At 43.7% G+C, this 16,699-nt stretch overlaps 2 long non-coding RNA genes across 3 annotated transcripts in view; one reads left to right on the top strand and one right to left on the bottom strand.

Annotated features, from left to right (window-relative positions):
• Window positions 1-16,699, bottom strand: part of LOC109280333 (uncharacterized) — a 143,715-nt gene that overhangs the window by 27,666 nt on the left and 99,350 nt on the right. The gene's annotated exons all lie outside the window — the stretch shown is intronic.
• On the top strand, window positions 4,540-13,453 carry LOC132250138 (uncharacterized). The gene is made up of 3 exons (XR_009461725.1): window positions 4,540-4,645; window positions 5,288-5,467; window positions 13,148-13,453. It is a non-coding gene; the product is annotated as an uncharacterized LOC132250138 (long non-coding RNA).

Genomic DNA, 16,699 nt, shown 5'->3' with positions numbered 1-16,699 from the left:
AGAAAAGGCACAGTATCTTGAAGGTGAAAAAGTAAAACTTACAAATAGTTTCAGGATAAAATTGTATATCTGCTATACATAAAGGACATGACCTTCAGAACCATCAACATTTTTATTCTTTGAGACAGGCCTGAAAAGGGTCAAGGAAAAAAACTAGTCTTGAAATGTATAATATAATTTTTCTATTGGAGGATTCAGCTATGAATGGAAGGAGCAGAAATCTGATATTTCAAGGCCTCATATGCCAAAATATACTCTAGTCTCATATTAAAAAAGAGATTTGTTTTGTTCTTTTATTGCAGTCACTTTCTTTCACTACCTCTAGCAAATAATATGTACATTTCAATGTATCTGAACTCCAAACAAAGCTGCTTACTATCCTCTCTAGCCACATCCAGACAAGCACATTTGTGTGTTATGTGGCACTGCAGACCCGTTTGCAATGCCATACACTGTACATTAAGGCATTCCCCATACTGCTACCTTGCAGTGCAGGGTAGGCACTTGACACAAGAAGATCCTGCATGGAGAAAAAAACGTGGGACAACATACATGGAGGCAGCATGTGCTGCCCCAAACTGGAGCAAGGCCAACTGGAGCCACACTCTGGCTGCTGGCCAGGCTCATAGTTACAGAAGTGCCATGAATGCAGCTTCCCCAGCCTCCAGGAGCCCAGAAAAGGTTACTAGAGGCAGCGCAGATGCTAGCCCCAGCCTCCACTACCCCACCCAGGATAACCTGCCATGTACCAGAGTGCATGGCAGACCACCAAACCAGACCACAGACTACAGACCACCAAACCAGGGGGAAGAGCTAGACCAGGACTTCTCCAGTTATCTTATGGAGGTGGTTAGGTCAAGGGATGTTATTGTCATAGGTGACCTAAACTACCCAGACATTTGCTGGGAGAAGGAGACAACCAGGTCTGACCACTCGCGTAGGTTCCTAGCTGTATTACAGGACCTTCACCTTATCCAGGAAGTGCACAGCCCCACTAGGGGTAATGCCTTGCTGGACCTGGTCCTGGCCATGGGGGATGACCTGGTAAGGGGACTGCAGATCCTTGACCACCTGGGCAATAGCAATCATCACCTGCTGGATTTCATTATCCAATGCAGGGCATCAAGGGCTCACACCAAGGCCAAAGCCCTTGACTTCAGAAGGGCCAGCTTCAATGAGCTTAGGAGACTAATGGGGGAGGCACTAAGGGCCCAGAAGGTAGAGGAGATGGGAGTCCATGAGGGATGGTCGTACTTTAAGGGGCCCATCATCCAGTCCGAAAGGATAACAGTCCCTGAGAAAAGCAAGTGGGGTAAGAGTGCTCAGAAACCCCCTTGGCTAAGCAAGGGCATTCAGGAATGCCTAAGGACTAAAAGGGGGGCGTACAACCAGTGGAAGGGAGGAGCTATCACCAAGGAGGAGTACTCCTCCTCAGCCCATGAGCATAGGAGGGCTATTAGGAAGGCCAAGGCAGAGATGGAACTCAGGCTAGCATCCAGGATTAAGGACAACAAGAAGTCCCTTTTCAAGTACATTGGGAGCAAAAAGAGGGAACCAGACAATGTAAGGCCCCTGCAAGACACAAACAGTAATCTTTTGGCTACGCCAGACAAGAAAGCTGATATTTTTAACAGTTTCTTTGCCTCTGTTTTCTTGAACAGGGACTGGGATATCCCACCTACCAGAGGTAGGGGCAAACTTGGGGATAGCTCTATCAGGCCTTCAGTCAGTGCAGATGTAGTTATGGATCTTCTGGAAGGGCTAGACATTTTTAAATCTTCAGGTCCAGATGCCCTCCACCCAAGGGTGTTGAGGGAGCTGGCAGGGGTCATTGCGGAGCCCTTGGCCTGGCTATATGAGCATTCGTGGTCATCTGGCCAGGTGCCGAGGGATTGGAAACTGGCTAATGTGGTCCCAATTTTCAAGAAAGGGAGGAAGGAAGACCCAAGTAACTATAGGCCTGTAAGCCTTACCTCAGTGCTTAGGAAGATCTTGGAGAGAATTACCAAGGAGCACATCTGTGAGGGGCCTGCAGGGGAGATCATGCTCAGGGGCAATCATCATGGGTTCATCAAAGGCACGTCCTGCCAGACCAACCTGATTGCCTTTTATGACCAACTAAATAAATCCTTCGATGATGGTGTCTCTGTGGTGTCTTTCTAGACTTTAAGAAGGCCTTTGACACTCTCTCTCACCCCATCCTCATCAATAAATTAAGCAACTGTGGCACTGATGTCTACACAGTTGGATGGGTAAAAATTGGCTGATGGGGTGCACCCAGAGAGTAGTAGTGGACGGGTTGTACTCAACCTGGTGATATGTGAGCAGTGGGGTACCCCAGGGCTCAGTCCTCAGGCCCACACTGTTTAACAACTTCATCAGCGACTTGGACGAGGAGGTGGAAAGCACACTATCCAAGTTTGCTGATGACACTAAGATGTGGGGTGAGGTGGACACACTTGAAGGGAGAAAGAGGCTGCAATTAGATTTAGACAGACTACAAAAGTGGGCAGATGAGAATAGGATGGGGTTCAACGTAGACAAATGCAGGGTGCTGCACCTTGGGAAAAGGCATCCACTTCATACATACAGCCTGGGGAGTTCCCTTCTTGAAAGCACAGAGGCAGAAAGGAATCTTGGAGTCATTATTGACTCCAAGATGAACATGAGCCCCCAATGCCAGACCGCAGCCAGCAAAGCCAGCCATACTTTGTCATGCATCCAAAGGTGCATCTCAAGCCGGTCCAGGGAAGTGATACTCCCCCTCTATGCGACTTTGGTCAGGCCACAGTTGGAGTACTGCGTCCAGTACTGGACGCCACACTTCAAAAGGGATGTGGCCAGCCTGGAGAGGGTTCAGAGGATGGCCACCCTCTTGGTGAGAGGGCAGCAGGACAGGCCATATGAGGAGAGACTGAGGGACCTGAACCTATTCAGCCTCAGCAAGAGGAGGCTGATTGGAGACCTAGTGGCTGCCTACAAGCTCATCGGGGGACATCAACAGCAAAAAGGTAGAGCCCTTTTCTTCCCAGCACCACCTGGGGTGACAAAGAACAACGGTAATAAGATGATGGAGAATAGGTTTAGGTTGGAGATCAGAAGGCAATATTTTACAGTTAGGGTGGCCAAAATCTGGAACCAACTTCCCAGGGAAGTGGTCCTCGCCCCTACCTTGGGCAAATTCAAGAGGAGTTTGGATGATCACCTGTCTGGGGTCTTGTGAACCCAGCATTCGTTCCTGCCTGTGGCAGGGGTTCAGGCTAGATCATCTGTTCAGGTCCCTCCTGACCCTAGCTACTATGAAACTATGAAACTATGTGGCACAGGCATTCCTCGGCAACAAGTAGCAGCGGCACAAGATGTGCCACTGCTACTTGCCCCGGGAAACTAAACATCCACACTAGTCTGGACATGGCCTCTTACCTATCCACTATAATATACTGACACGTAAGGTTATAACAGGTAAGCTGATCCGAAAATATTACTTAAAACAATGTTTTTTCCAGGATTCAGTGTTTGTCACAGATTTTTTAGTATTTATCTAATACAGGTTTCTCTCTCTTTATGAGGCTTTTTTATATGTGAATTTGCTCCTATGTGATGAGCATATTTAGACCCATAATTCATTATATGTGAGGTAAATTATCTCTTATGCAATCAGCATAGATGTCCCCCCACCCAAACAGGTAAGTCTATGGGAGGAGGGGAAAGGGTCATGGTCCCACTCACCCCAGCCCTGGCTGCAGTGGCCCTAGGAGCAGCCAACACCAGCTGCCTGCAACAGGGCATGACACAGCCCAGGAGCAGAGGTAAGTGGGGACAGGTGGAGCACAGCACAGCCCAGCAGCTGCATGTGGTGCCAGCCACTTCTGGGGCTGCTGCATGCAGGGCTGGCATGAGTGCTGCTCTATGCCCTCTGATTTGCTGCCTTTTGCAGACCCAGGAACGGCACCCTCTCCCTCCGCCCCTTCCCTAGTCCCAGCTTCACTTCCTCCCTCCCTCACCACCATGGAAACCTATCCCTATTTGTTACACTGTAAAGTGGGTTCACTTTATTCAAATTCAATTTATGCACTGTTCTCCAGGAACACATGTAAACCATAAATCAAGGGAAACCTGTATAGGTATATAACAGGCCTCTGGCTTGGCAGGAAGTGTGATTGTGTGGATTGGGCATCAGATCTTATCACGCCTTTACCTGTAGGCCTGGGAGGGACCTCACACTGGTTTCCCCGTGCAGCTCCTGGAAGTGGTGAAGGCCTGTACACACTGCTCCTTAGAGCAGTGAACTTCTGCATGAGCCTGATTTGGGTTTAGGTTTTGGTGGCATAAAGTAATCCATTAACAACTAGACAAAATGTGGCAAAAGCTTGTTCACACACTGAAGTACCACCCTGCACTATCTTCTGCCTAACAGTATGAGGTGCAAAGAGGAAGTTTAATAGAAGCAAACACAAAGATAAATGCCTAAGGCAAAGTGTGATGGAGCAGCTTTAGTGCTCAGTCACTTTAAAAGCTGGAGCAGGCAGCCACCAGGTGGCTGATTGTGGTGGCCATTTTCAAACATAGGCTAGAAAGGCAGCAGTCTGGGTTGAGCAGCCAAGGAGGCAACATTAGGATGAGCTGTTACTGGAATATCTTGGAGGTAAAGGGTGAAGCTATGGGGAAGGAGGAAGCCTTTTTCATCCTGGGTATGACTTGAAGCTGGACCCTGCCAGGAAGGGTGGCCTAATGGAGCTACCCATGGTGGGGTAGCTCCCCAGAAATGCCAGGCCAGTTACCTCCCTGGTAAAAGGCATGGAGGGGCACTTAAAACCCCAGTCCCCACATCCCTGGTGGATTCAATCTGCACAGGGGGAGTCCAGGCTCATGGAAGTCCTGAGGCAGGGCCCAGATCATGGGAGGGACCTGGAGCTGTGCCCAGGCTCTTCATGAGTCCTGTGGCTGCAGAGGCCCTGAGAGGGGGCTGAGCAGGGCTATGACCACCTGAGTTGGATAGGGTGGTAGACCCCAGTGGAGCCGCAGTGAGGGGTGGTGTGTGGAACCCTAGTAAGGGGGCAGTGTCGGAGTGTAAGACCCTAGGGCCAGGCATGGCTGTGGCCATCTGAGCCCCAAGAAGTAGATGACCTCAATAGAGCCCCAGTGAGGGTGGTGGGTGGAACCCCAGTGAGGGGGCAGTGTGTGCCATCAAAATCCATTCTTCTGCTCCTTAAATGTGGTATTTGACTCTATTGTAACTAAACAAACCAGAAGAACTTCTGCAGCATATTTATAAAATGTGAAACAGGTCACATTCACAAATGGTATGGGTATTCCAATCACACTTGAGAGAGAGAAACTGAGAAGACAGCCCCAAGCATTGTATGAAAAGGAAGAAGTTGCTTCAGAGGAATGTGATGCAGCTGCTTCATGAAAAAAACCCAGAGGCCTAAACTTGATTTATACCATTCTGCTAGAAATCCTCCAGGTGATACACTGTTTCCCTGACATGGCTTTGAGACTGCTACTGTTCATGAATAACTGTTTTGCCAAGTAAGAACCTTAGATGAAAACTGATCAGTTGATGGCCCAGAGAGACAAATGGAAAATGAAAGATTCTGTAGGCGGAGCTGGAGAAAGTCCATCTTAATATCAGTTCTGAAGGCATTATTACTAGGTACCATGTAAATAATACCATTCTGTCATTATTAGTGCATATAATAAAAATGTATTTACCTGATAGGTTGTAGCATCCAATTTAATAGGATGTACCCAGTTTTATACAGTTATATCATGGGCCCTACAATATATAATTACCACAGCTACCACACCTGATTTAACTTTGTAATGTTCTCTTTTTATCAATATGATATGATATGGAAGTGTTCATATGTAGCAATATATGCAGTATTGCAAAATGGCTGGCAATAAGTAATATTTTCATTATTCCTATTTCTGTGTTTTGCCAGCATCCACAAGTAGAGTTAAAACTACTTTGTAATGTGTACTATATGTAGAAGAGTCCATTTCCCCAAAGGCTTTATTATACACACCATATTTTTCTCAGATACCACTCCCCCCCTAAATAAGACACCCACCTTGTTTTTGAAAGGTGGAATGAAGTAAAAAGGATCTTTCCTTGCAAATGCCAGTAAGTAGGATCTTTTCACAGGGAAAATACAGCTGCAGTTGAAATGGAGAAAATCCTGTGGCTGTACTATTAATCCCTTAACCACATGACCTAGCAAGTGCTACTGTTTGAGCTGAACCTGGCCCCTCTTTTCTCTTCTTCAGCTGAGCTGGGTGGGCAAGCTGCAGTTCCTGCCAGATCATCCACAGACTTGATCCTAGCCAGCAGTATCTGCAATGAGATGAGGGTCCACCTAGCTCAAGCAGAGGACCTGGGCAGAGTTCAGTTCCAATAGGATCAGACCCTCAGCTAACCTAATAGAGAAAGGAAAATCAATTGATAGGGGGAGGAAAAAAAGAAATAGGTCATTTTAAGGTTCCAAAAGATATTCAGTTCCTATATTTAACACATTAGGGCTAAGTACAGGCAGTCAAGAAGCCTGTGGCTGAATCAATTCAATCTTTGCAGGTTAGTCTAAACTGCGTAGATTGAACCAATAAGCAAGTGAACAGACATTCACTTTTGATTTCAGAAATGCAGTCACGTGCCTGCAGAGGCACAACAGAATCTTAGCAGGAGCAAACAGTTTGGGCTAAGACTAGCCCAGCCACCCTGCAAGGTTTGGGGGGTGGGGGGGGGGAGGTCTGCAGGGGAGGTGCAAAGCATTCTGAGATTCTGGGGGATTAAGTTGACTTTAATCTGGATAGGATCTGAGACAGAAGTTCAATAAACCAATTTAACCTATATCAATTAAGTCTGATACTACATCCATCCAGGTTCATCTTAAACTGGTTCCAGCCATTTGAAAGTGGTTTACGTGCACTGAACTTCTGTTCTGTTATACATATAAACTGGTTTCCAATCACTTATACGAGTGTATGTATAATTTCTATCCCTAGCCCAGCAAATTATATAAAGGATAATGGATAATGAAATAAGCTTCATTACACTCCTCTCACTGGAAAAAAAAAAGTATTGAATCTTCAAATTTCCTTCCCTCTTACATTTACTCCATACCCAAATCTTCACACAGCACACTGAAACAATCACAGGCACAGAACACATTTAGCTACAGTAAACGTTTTTACCATTTTTGCTGGCTGCTACTCATCTTTGATTGTTTTTTCCTTTAAAAAAGTATTGTTATATGGTGATCTTTGTTACTAAAGCAGTGTCTATGTTGTATTTTTAACTGAGGCTCTCCTTGCCTCCTTTCTTACATTTGTCTCTTCCTCTTGATAATTTCATAGTCCCTGCTTCTATATCACTGGTCTCTCCTCATACCTTCTTATATTCTTTCTTTCCACTTCCTTTTTTGGTGTTACCACCTTTTTGTTTACCCTTGCATACTCTGATTCCTGCTAACCTGCAAGAACATCAGGAGGCATTCTACACCAGCCTCCAACCACTCCACAGCTGCATAGAGACCAAGTTGCCTGATAACCCACTAGCACATCTCCTGGTGTAAATTATATTTAATTATGATGACTGACACATTTCTCCATGGGGAAACTGGTATCTAGCCAACAAGGTTTTGGAAAAAGAACAGCACTACAGGGCTTAATGGCCCATGACCTGTTTACAAGTCTTCATAACAGAGAGTGAAATCTGTGCAAATGTAAGAAATGGTTTTGACAGTTTTACATTTTAAAATTATTTTAAAGCTGACACTACTGTTCCTGATCTGTGGGCAGGTCCAACTTTATTTGACCACTAACACCATGTACCTGTAGGCTTTAAAGCTAAAGCCCATCTGAGTCTCATGGCCATTTGGGCTAGCAGAATTAAAGGAGGACAATTTCTGTGGCCAGAAGAACAAAAAGTATCTTTGTAATCATCATTACATCCAGCCATTTTTAACTCCTCAGTCCAAACAATATGATTCCCATTTGCAACTTGAGTTGACAGGGATTGACAAAGAACAGCTCAAAGCAATGTGTCAGGAACTGAAACATCTTAACTACTCTGCCTCATACTGAGACTAGGGTAAGGGAGCTTGTTGAGCTTCTGGGGAGGCAACTAAACAAACAGAAGCAGAGCGGCCAGGGATGCCTCCAAACCCTTGTACCTATTGGAAATTCTATCTTCTCTGCTGAAAAACAAATGTGGTTTTTTTTAGTTTGTTTTATTATTTGGTAAGCATATTTATTATTAAATATGCATCAGTTATACTGTTGTAAAATGCTAGTGGAGATAAGGTACAAGACGCATTAGTGAAATAAACCATATGAAAGAAGTATTATGCCAAATTAATGTAGTTACTTAATGGTGAAGGTCACAACACAGGGGATCAGGAACAGAAAAAGTCAAGAAGCAAAAGTTCCAACTAGTCTTAGAAGTCAGGGATCTGGAGCGAGAAGATAAGAAGATTTAGGTCTGTAAGGGATTGAGATGTGGATACTGATCTTGGGTAGAACCATGAACCATGGAGTTCAGGAAAAGGAAGCAGGGATCTGAATTGAAGTAACCAGCCTGGGGCTCCAAAGCAGGCACTTGTAGCCATATAGGACCAAGATATGGGTAATCACCAAACTAAGAGACAAAGGCAAGCTGTCAAAAAAACAGGGGTCTGGACTCAAGTCAGGAAGTAGCAAGGAAGGCTAGAGCAAATGGTCCAGGCTGGAGTCTGGTCAAGGAATCAGGAACTAACAGGCAGAAATTAGGAACAAAGAACAAAGGCTTTTTTAAGGCACCACAAAATGTACCTTCACACATGTGAACCGGTTCTCTGCACTGCAAATTTGCAGCACAGAGCCAAAATTGGATACCAGGAAACCTCAGTATCAAAAAAAAAAAAAAAAAAAAAAAAAAGCATGCCAATAAAAAGCAGGATGCTGCACACGGCAGCAGCATGCACCACCCAAAACTAAAGCCTGGCTTGCCAGAGCTATACTCTGGCTCCCAGCCAGGCTCTGTGAACCCAGATCACCACTGCTGAAGCCCCAGGAGGCCCTCAGGGCCCCAGTTAAGGCTGCTGGGGCCAGCCCAGGTTCTGGCTTCAGCCTACTGTACCCACACAGGGCAACTTGCTAAGTGCCAGAGCTTGCATGCAGGGGCATTCCCTGAGGACAACTAGCAGTGGACCAAATATGAAGCCCCTGGACATGCCCCCAGAGTGCACATTATCATCTCCCAGATAATATAGAGAGAATTCAGAGTTGCCACAGAACCCTGACTCATTTAGTTCTAACTTGCATCTCTTCTATAAAATAGGGGTTGGAAAGAAAGAAAAGCCACCAGCACATCTGCCAATAATCCTGGTTTAGCCAAAATGTTGCCCTGTGGGGTCAGACCAACTCTCAGGATCTCAATATTGCACTGTTAGACAGGAAGGCATGGTGTACAATTGCACATGCACAAACTCAAAAATCAGTTAGGTGCATACACACACTCTAGGTATATACACCCCCACCAGGTGTGCACACACACACACAACCAATTCAGGTACATACACATCCAAAATGACCAGCCTAGGAAAATGCACACCTATCACCAATTCAAGCACCTACACACACTATACTGACCAAAATAAATTAGACCCAAATCAATTACCAATGCCTGCACACCCAATACACATACATGGATCACTAATTCATATATCATGCACACAGTGACATACATGTACATCAGTTCACATACGTACCACTCACTTACACATACACACAGCTGAGTTCCTAACTTGGGTGTTGTGGTGTTTATGTATGGGCTTGGTGTATTTGGGATACCTGGGGGAAGGATAAGGTGAGAAAGAGAGAATGAAAATGTAGGGGGTGAAAGTTGCCAGTGTTGGGATTAGAACCAGCAGACTGGAGGGAAGTTGGGGTAAGTTAAGGTTAATTGGTGTTAATTGAAAGCAGAAAGCAACAGGCCTGAGATCCTGCAGAAGGGGAACAGAGAGGGGGCAAAACATGGTGGGAACAGGGCTGAGAGCCTGGAAAAGCAACAGGGCTGAGAGCCTGCAAAAAAAGGACAGAGAAGAGCTGAGAGATGGCAGGAAAGGGGAGACAAAATTGAGAGATCAGGAAAATGTGGCTGGAGCTGAGAGAGAGAGAGAAACAGAGATCAGAATTTAAGATAGTGAAGGGACCAGGATTCAGTAAAACACAACCCAACTGGGGTTTACAAATGATAGTGGTTTTATTGAACAGGGGAGATGGTGACACAATATCTTATTATTTCCTACACACACACACACACACACACACACACACACACACACACACACACACAGTGGCAGCAGGGGTTAAAGAGGCTTGGTGCAGGGGCTGAAGTCTGGGAGGAGACAGCGTGAGTCCAAATTGGAGGAGGAAATATGCAGGTGATATTTACCTATCCCAGGCTGAAAGTGGGCCCTCGATGGCCAGTCAGGGTCTCCTCCAGCTCAGTGTTGTCCAGAGGGGGGCGCTGGCAGGGCCTCTGGGGTGGATAGGTGGTGTGTCATGGTGCTGGTCCAGATGGAAATGGCATTCCCAAGGAGTCAGTCTTCACTATCCCTTTTTATGGGGTAAACTACCTATGATCTCCTATGGGGAGGGCCTGTCCAGGCAAGGTCCGTCCTGTCCCAGACAGTTCCAGGTGTTCTTACTGAGCATGTGCAGCCTGACACAATGGCGGGTTGCCTATATTTTGTTTCTTGAATGCTGCGGGTGGTTCCAAGGGCTGGGTCATTGGTCCAGGTATTGGTGTTGATAGTTTGGTCATTCAGAAGGAGCTATTTTTAGACCTACTGCCATTGTCTCTCAAGCACCCTCATTCATCCCCATTCATTCAGGAACCAAGTTATGATAGGAGGGGTAGTATGAGTCATAGGTTACACAACTGGGCATAGGGATAAGATGGAGGCTTGACATTGCAAGATGGAAACTTGACATATGCTAACTTACACATATAGGCCTAAAACAGTAATCACACGATATAAAAGCAGTAAAAAAACAAACAAACAATACAAACATAATCATTATCACTTATAAAATAGTGGATATCTATGTCAAAATAGTAGGGCACTTATTTGCAGAGGGGAAAGAAATAAAACTTAATATCCAAAATAAAATGTTAAAGCTTATCCTACATCTTAGCATACTTACACATATCTATAGGGAATAGAGAGGGAGAGACAAAGTCAGAAATGGTTGGGGAGGGGGAGGGAATGCATTTTAAAAGAAAAAAAAAAGAAGAAAAAACTGGGGGTTTTGCTACAAAAACACATCTTGATTTTGAACCCGGCCCACAGATCTGCTGTCCCAGATAACATTTGAGAATTGTGACAAAATTAATTATTCAGGTGGACCTTTTCCTCCATTCCCTTCCAGTTGCATTTGTTTCTCTTGAGTAATTCAATGAAATAATGAGTACTTTGATTTAAGTTACTTATTTTTACAAAAGGGTAATTGACAACAACTGCTGAGTAAAAACTGAGTGGTAAATTTTAGGGGCCAGTAGCCAAAAAGACAATATTGACAACAGCCTTGCTACTATGGGACACTAAAACAATCCTAGATGCAAAAATAAGACCAGAATAGAAAGAGAAAATGAAATGCACAAAGTTCAGAAATATTATAAATTTAGTACTTGGAACAATGATGAAAATGAGCAGAACTGTAAATTTACAACCTAGAGAGTAACACTGGTGTGAAAATGTCATGCTAATGATGGCAAGCAAATGCAGCTAGCTATTTTATAAAGGTTGTCATAGAACACACAAAATGATAATGGATGTAGACTTTTGCAGAGAGCCATGTTTTAATTTTGCAATCTTTAAATATTATCAAGATTTACGTTATAATTTTGGTTCTGTATTTAGATGTATGTATTTGTTATGGTTATATGTTTGATGCTTAGTTATTTTATGTAATTTATTTTCATACCTTCCTACTGTAGCTAAATTTATTTGCTAAGTTCCCTTTTCACCTTAAAAAGTCAATGTAAGAACAAAACTTCATCCAAAATATATATAATGCATTTAATTGCTATCATTATGGAAATTCTATAGCATGCTGAACTACTCATCATTCAAACAACAGATGTATTTCTTCCTTTTAGAACTTCCAATGTGATGATGCCTAAAAGAAAACATTTTGATGTAGGGAGTAGGAATATTTAAATGAATTTCAAGAGGCAGCCTTAAAACCAAGATGCATAGTAGTTATAGCCACTTTAGCACATCAGAGTTCTATGCATATTTTATTTGTTCAAGTAGTGCTGTTTTAATGAGATGACTAGATTTTTAATTTATAAATCCAGAAAGTGAGACTCCCTGAATGAACCCAACATGTTATTAGTTCATTTCTAATGGCTTCCTTCTGTTTTGGCTATAGAAACGTTCGAAGACATTTTAAATATGTACATTTAGAAATAGGATCATATTTGTTGTTTAATGGTCAAACTAGGTGTTTATACATGTGCTCTGGGGAGAGGGGTGCTTTAAGTAAAGCAGCAATCAGAACCACTCTAATTAAAGCACCTGGAGCATCACATGTCCCCACACTGAAAAATGGCAGCAGGGGCACTTTAAATAAAGCTTATTGAATGAGCTTTAGTTAAGATGCTGAATCATGTGACGCTGGACTCTGCTGGAGCGTAATAATTACAATGCTCCAGAAGACTTGATTATAATCAAGAATAATCAAGTCTTCTCTGATGCACTGTAATTACAGTATGTCAGAGCAGCCTCACTGCACGTGTATAGGTGCCCAGTGGATCATTATGTTCATAAGGTAAATAATACAACAAAGTACCCATCTACACCATAGCTGTAATTAAAGTAAGGATCTGGTGAAAAACACAACCCTCCCATGACCCCAGGGACTCTGATCAGGCAGATCAGCCTGCACCAAGTGCCTCAGCAGCCACACCTGCAGTAAACCCTCAGCTAATAAACTCTACCCCAGTTTACAACCAGCAAGCTTAATTGGCTGCTGGGAATGCTGCCTACCAGCTAGGGCCATGGGTTTCCAGGACAGTCAACAGTTCTGTATTAGTCCACTGTGGTAAGCCTCCTGATTCTTGAGCTCCTGACTTTGTTTTTTGTCTTTTTCTCAGGCTTCAGCTCTGGACTTCCCCTACAGTCTCTGGCCTGGCTCTTGACCCCCAGTCTGGCTGTGTGATGTAAAAGAGACTTGCTACTTAAAACTATATCATCACTCTCAATCCCTACCCACATGAATGTACTATATTAAATTTGAAAACACTATTTCTTGTCATCCTAATAGAGTAAAACTGAACTACAGCAGAGAAATTTTAAAAATGCTTCTTGTTTCCTGGAGCCCAAAAACACTTGAGTTCTAAGAACTGTTTTAAGTTGGTCTAATAAAAGAAATCAGATTCACCCAAAGAACCGTGTCTGCCTATGTCTTTAGACCAATATGGCTAAAACCTACATGCCCGTAAGAGTAGTTTACACCACTCTGGCAGAAAGGGGCCTTCTGGCTAGTCTACACACAAAAAAAGTTATACCACACCAACTGTATAAGTGTATTTCAAGAAGCACATGGTCCCCTCTTGGCCACAGTCCACTCCCTGTCATCCACCCATGAACACAGCTAAATTAGTAAAAAGGTGTTTTACATACGAAGATCTACACTCATATTAGAATTGGAATAAGCTTAGGACATCTCCAAAGGTTGAAAACTGGTACGATGAGATGTCACAGGTGGCATCTCAGGAGAGGGTCATGTTTATAAGGCTTACTTCTTGGAAAAGTTTAGTATAGCTTAGGTTCTTAAAATATTTTCTAATTAAAATATTAGTCCTTGCTCACTTCATTTTTCTTTGTTCTGTATCAACCACTTCCCTCCTTTCCCACTTTCATTATTAATTTTTTGTGAAAGACATGCACATAGTTCATATATAGTTGATATATCTGTTTTTTGTATTGCATTAAGGAAAATATCAGTCAAAATAGAATTGGAATAAGCTATACTGATATTCTTGCAAGTTTATATCAGTAAAATTGCATTGATAACTACTTCAGTGCAAGAATAAAATAAAACAAAAAGGCTGCATCCACATAAGCATGGAAGTTTGGTTCCCTGGGGAGAACTAGCAGTGGCACACCTTGTGCTGCTGCTACTTGTCCCCAGAAAACACCTGTGCTACACACTCTGTGGTGCATGGCAGATTACCCTAAGTAAGGTAGAATAGGCTGGGGCCAGCACTGGGCTGACCCCAGAAGCTTTATCTGGGGTGGTGGGGGCCTCCTGGAGCTGCAGCAGTGACAATCCTGTAACTTGGAGCCTTGCCAGCAGCCAGAGCCTGGCTCTAGCTGGCAAGGTGCTGGTTTTGGACAACACACACTGTCCCTGTATGCACTGCCTGGCTGTTGGGGGGGGGAGGGTTTGGGGGAAGGGGATCCATGGGTTTTTTGACCCCTGGATCTCCCAGGGTAAAAAAAAAACATTTGCACTGCTATCTTGCAGCATGGAGAACACCTGAATGTATGGTGTGCGGTGCCACAGATGTGTCTGCTGCCCCACATACCACACAGCCATGCTCATTTGGAGGTGGTCAAAGAAAGCACTGCCAACAGCAGCAAAAATCATACCTGCCTAATTGACATAACTATTCCAAGGCAAAACTAGAGGAAACCTGGCCTTAAAATGAATGCAACCAAAAATCATATATCTTTTTTGTTTAAATTAAATCTCTTGATATATTTTTCTGATAAGACTTAGAGAGAGAAACACTTTTTCTGCTCATATAACAAAGTATAGATGCACACTGACCTTTTGCTTATTTATTTATTTTCATTTTTTATTTACTTTTCTCCTCTACCTCTGTTCTTATATCATTACTCACATAATTTCAGTACTTCCCATCTTCCAAGCATGCCTGACAGGAATAGTTTGTACAGCTTTTGGTCAGATGTTAAGATGTGAGATCTTGTGACATGCAATATGAGTTAATATAACAGAGGACAAGAAGATATGCAATGATGAATTGTAATGACTTGAAGCACAATTCCATTCTTATTTGTTGCTTTGAGCAACAAGGAACTGTTGTCCAAACATGGGCCTGTATTCTGCTACCCTTATGTTAGGTACCATCATATTACGTTAGGGACCTTTTCACACCTTACACTGTGAGCTGCACATATGTTGATTAGCATTAGTGCTCGCTGGAGTTTGGACCACTCACTCCCATTAGATACTTCTTCTTACCCCCCAGCATTCCCCTGCTTCCTCCTCTTACTCCCAGAGCTCCCACCCTGCCCCTCAGAGTTCCCTTCTGCCCTCTCCTGGCCCTGGAGCTCCCCACCTCTCCCTTTGCCCATTGTAGCTTTGTACTTGTCACTGCTCATTGCTACTGCCGCTCTCTGGGCTGATTCAGCCTGGAGAAGAGCAGTAGTCTGGCAGTGGCAGTCAGGCAAGCAGGTTAACCCTTCCTTGCCTGCTCTCCCAGGATAGACAGTGGGGGCAGCCATGAGTAAGCTAGGGGTGGGGGGTGGGGGGGAGGGCAGTGAGTGGAGCTCTGGGGTGTACCCTGCCCTGTAGTGGTGTAACTTTGAGCCACATAACAAGTGCTTAAAACTACTTTCAGGTGTTAATGTGCGGACACTCCAGGTGTTAAGAGCTGCAGGAGCCAACCAAAATGATCACATAAGGCCCAAAGAGATCTAAGCAGTTTAACTGGGACTATTTATGGCATAAAAGATTCTATTCATTTAGAAAAACTAAAAGGCATTGAGTTTACATTACTAGTTAGGCTAATTTGGAATCTCTAATTAACTCCTAGATCACCTGTTAGATTCAGCTCAGCCCTGGTGTAAAATAAGATCACTCTCACTGACTTTAAATTGAAGTGGCATCCGCTCACGACAGCTATATCTGATCCTGTTGCTTAAACTGTGACATCTCCCACAGTGCAAGATTACAACTTTACATTACACTATGCCCGTTGAAGAACAGAAAGGAAATTTGTGTCTCAGTATCACTGTTCCTTTCCTGCTACTGTCTTGCTCTGGAGAGTAATCTGCATTACCTCTTTTCATGAAATATATTTCCTTACTCCTTCAGGTGTACCAACTAGTAATCTGGGCAGCTGGCTGGAGTAGGAAAGATGAAGACAAGCCTCTTCCTGTTTTCTTTCTCTCTACCAGCAGCAGGGAGGTCAATGAAAATCCCAATTTTCCCCTTCTCTAGAAGTGAAATAGTAAATGGAAAGCTTTTATGTATACAGTCTCTTTTTAAAAAACACCATGTGTAAACGCTCTTATTTTTGAATGTTCAGGTTACCTTTGGTGCCTTAAATTCACACACTAATGTGAACTTTCAAGTGTAGCTAAGAAGCGAATAGGAACAAATGATAATAGGAATAAATGCAGAGGGAGGATGAGCTTTGCTCCTGTGTGGCTGAACGAAGGCTGTAAGAGTCTAGCTCAAATTGCTAAGAGCATTTTATGGTGGTCTCATGCCAAGTTCTGAATCAGAAAGCCTCAATCTAGCCTACAGTAAGAGAAACAAATATTGATTGGAAGGTTTCAGGATTCTTAGAGATATTTTTTTTTTCTTTAGCCAGGCATTTCTAAGATTTAGCTGATGCACCAGATGGTGACTTAAAAGCTGATTCAATTTTAAATCAGCAATGCTTGAGAAG

The sequence above is a fragment of the Alligator mississippiensis genome, chromosome 1, assembly GCF_030867095.1.
Source record: "Alligator mississippiensis isolate rAllMis1 chromosome 1, rAllMis1, whole genome shotgun sequence".
Taxonomy (NCBI): domain Eukaryota; kingdom Metazoa; phylum Chordata; order Crocodylia; family Alligatoridae; genus Alligator; species Alligator mississippiensis.
The sequence above is the reverse complement of the archived record's forward strand: the minus strand, read 5'-3'. Positions and strand labels throughout refer to the sequence as shown.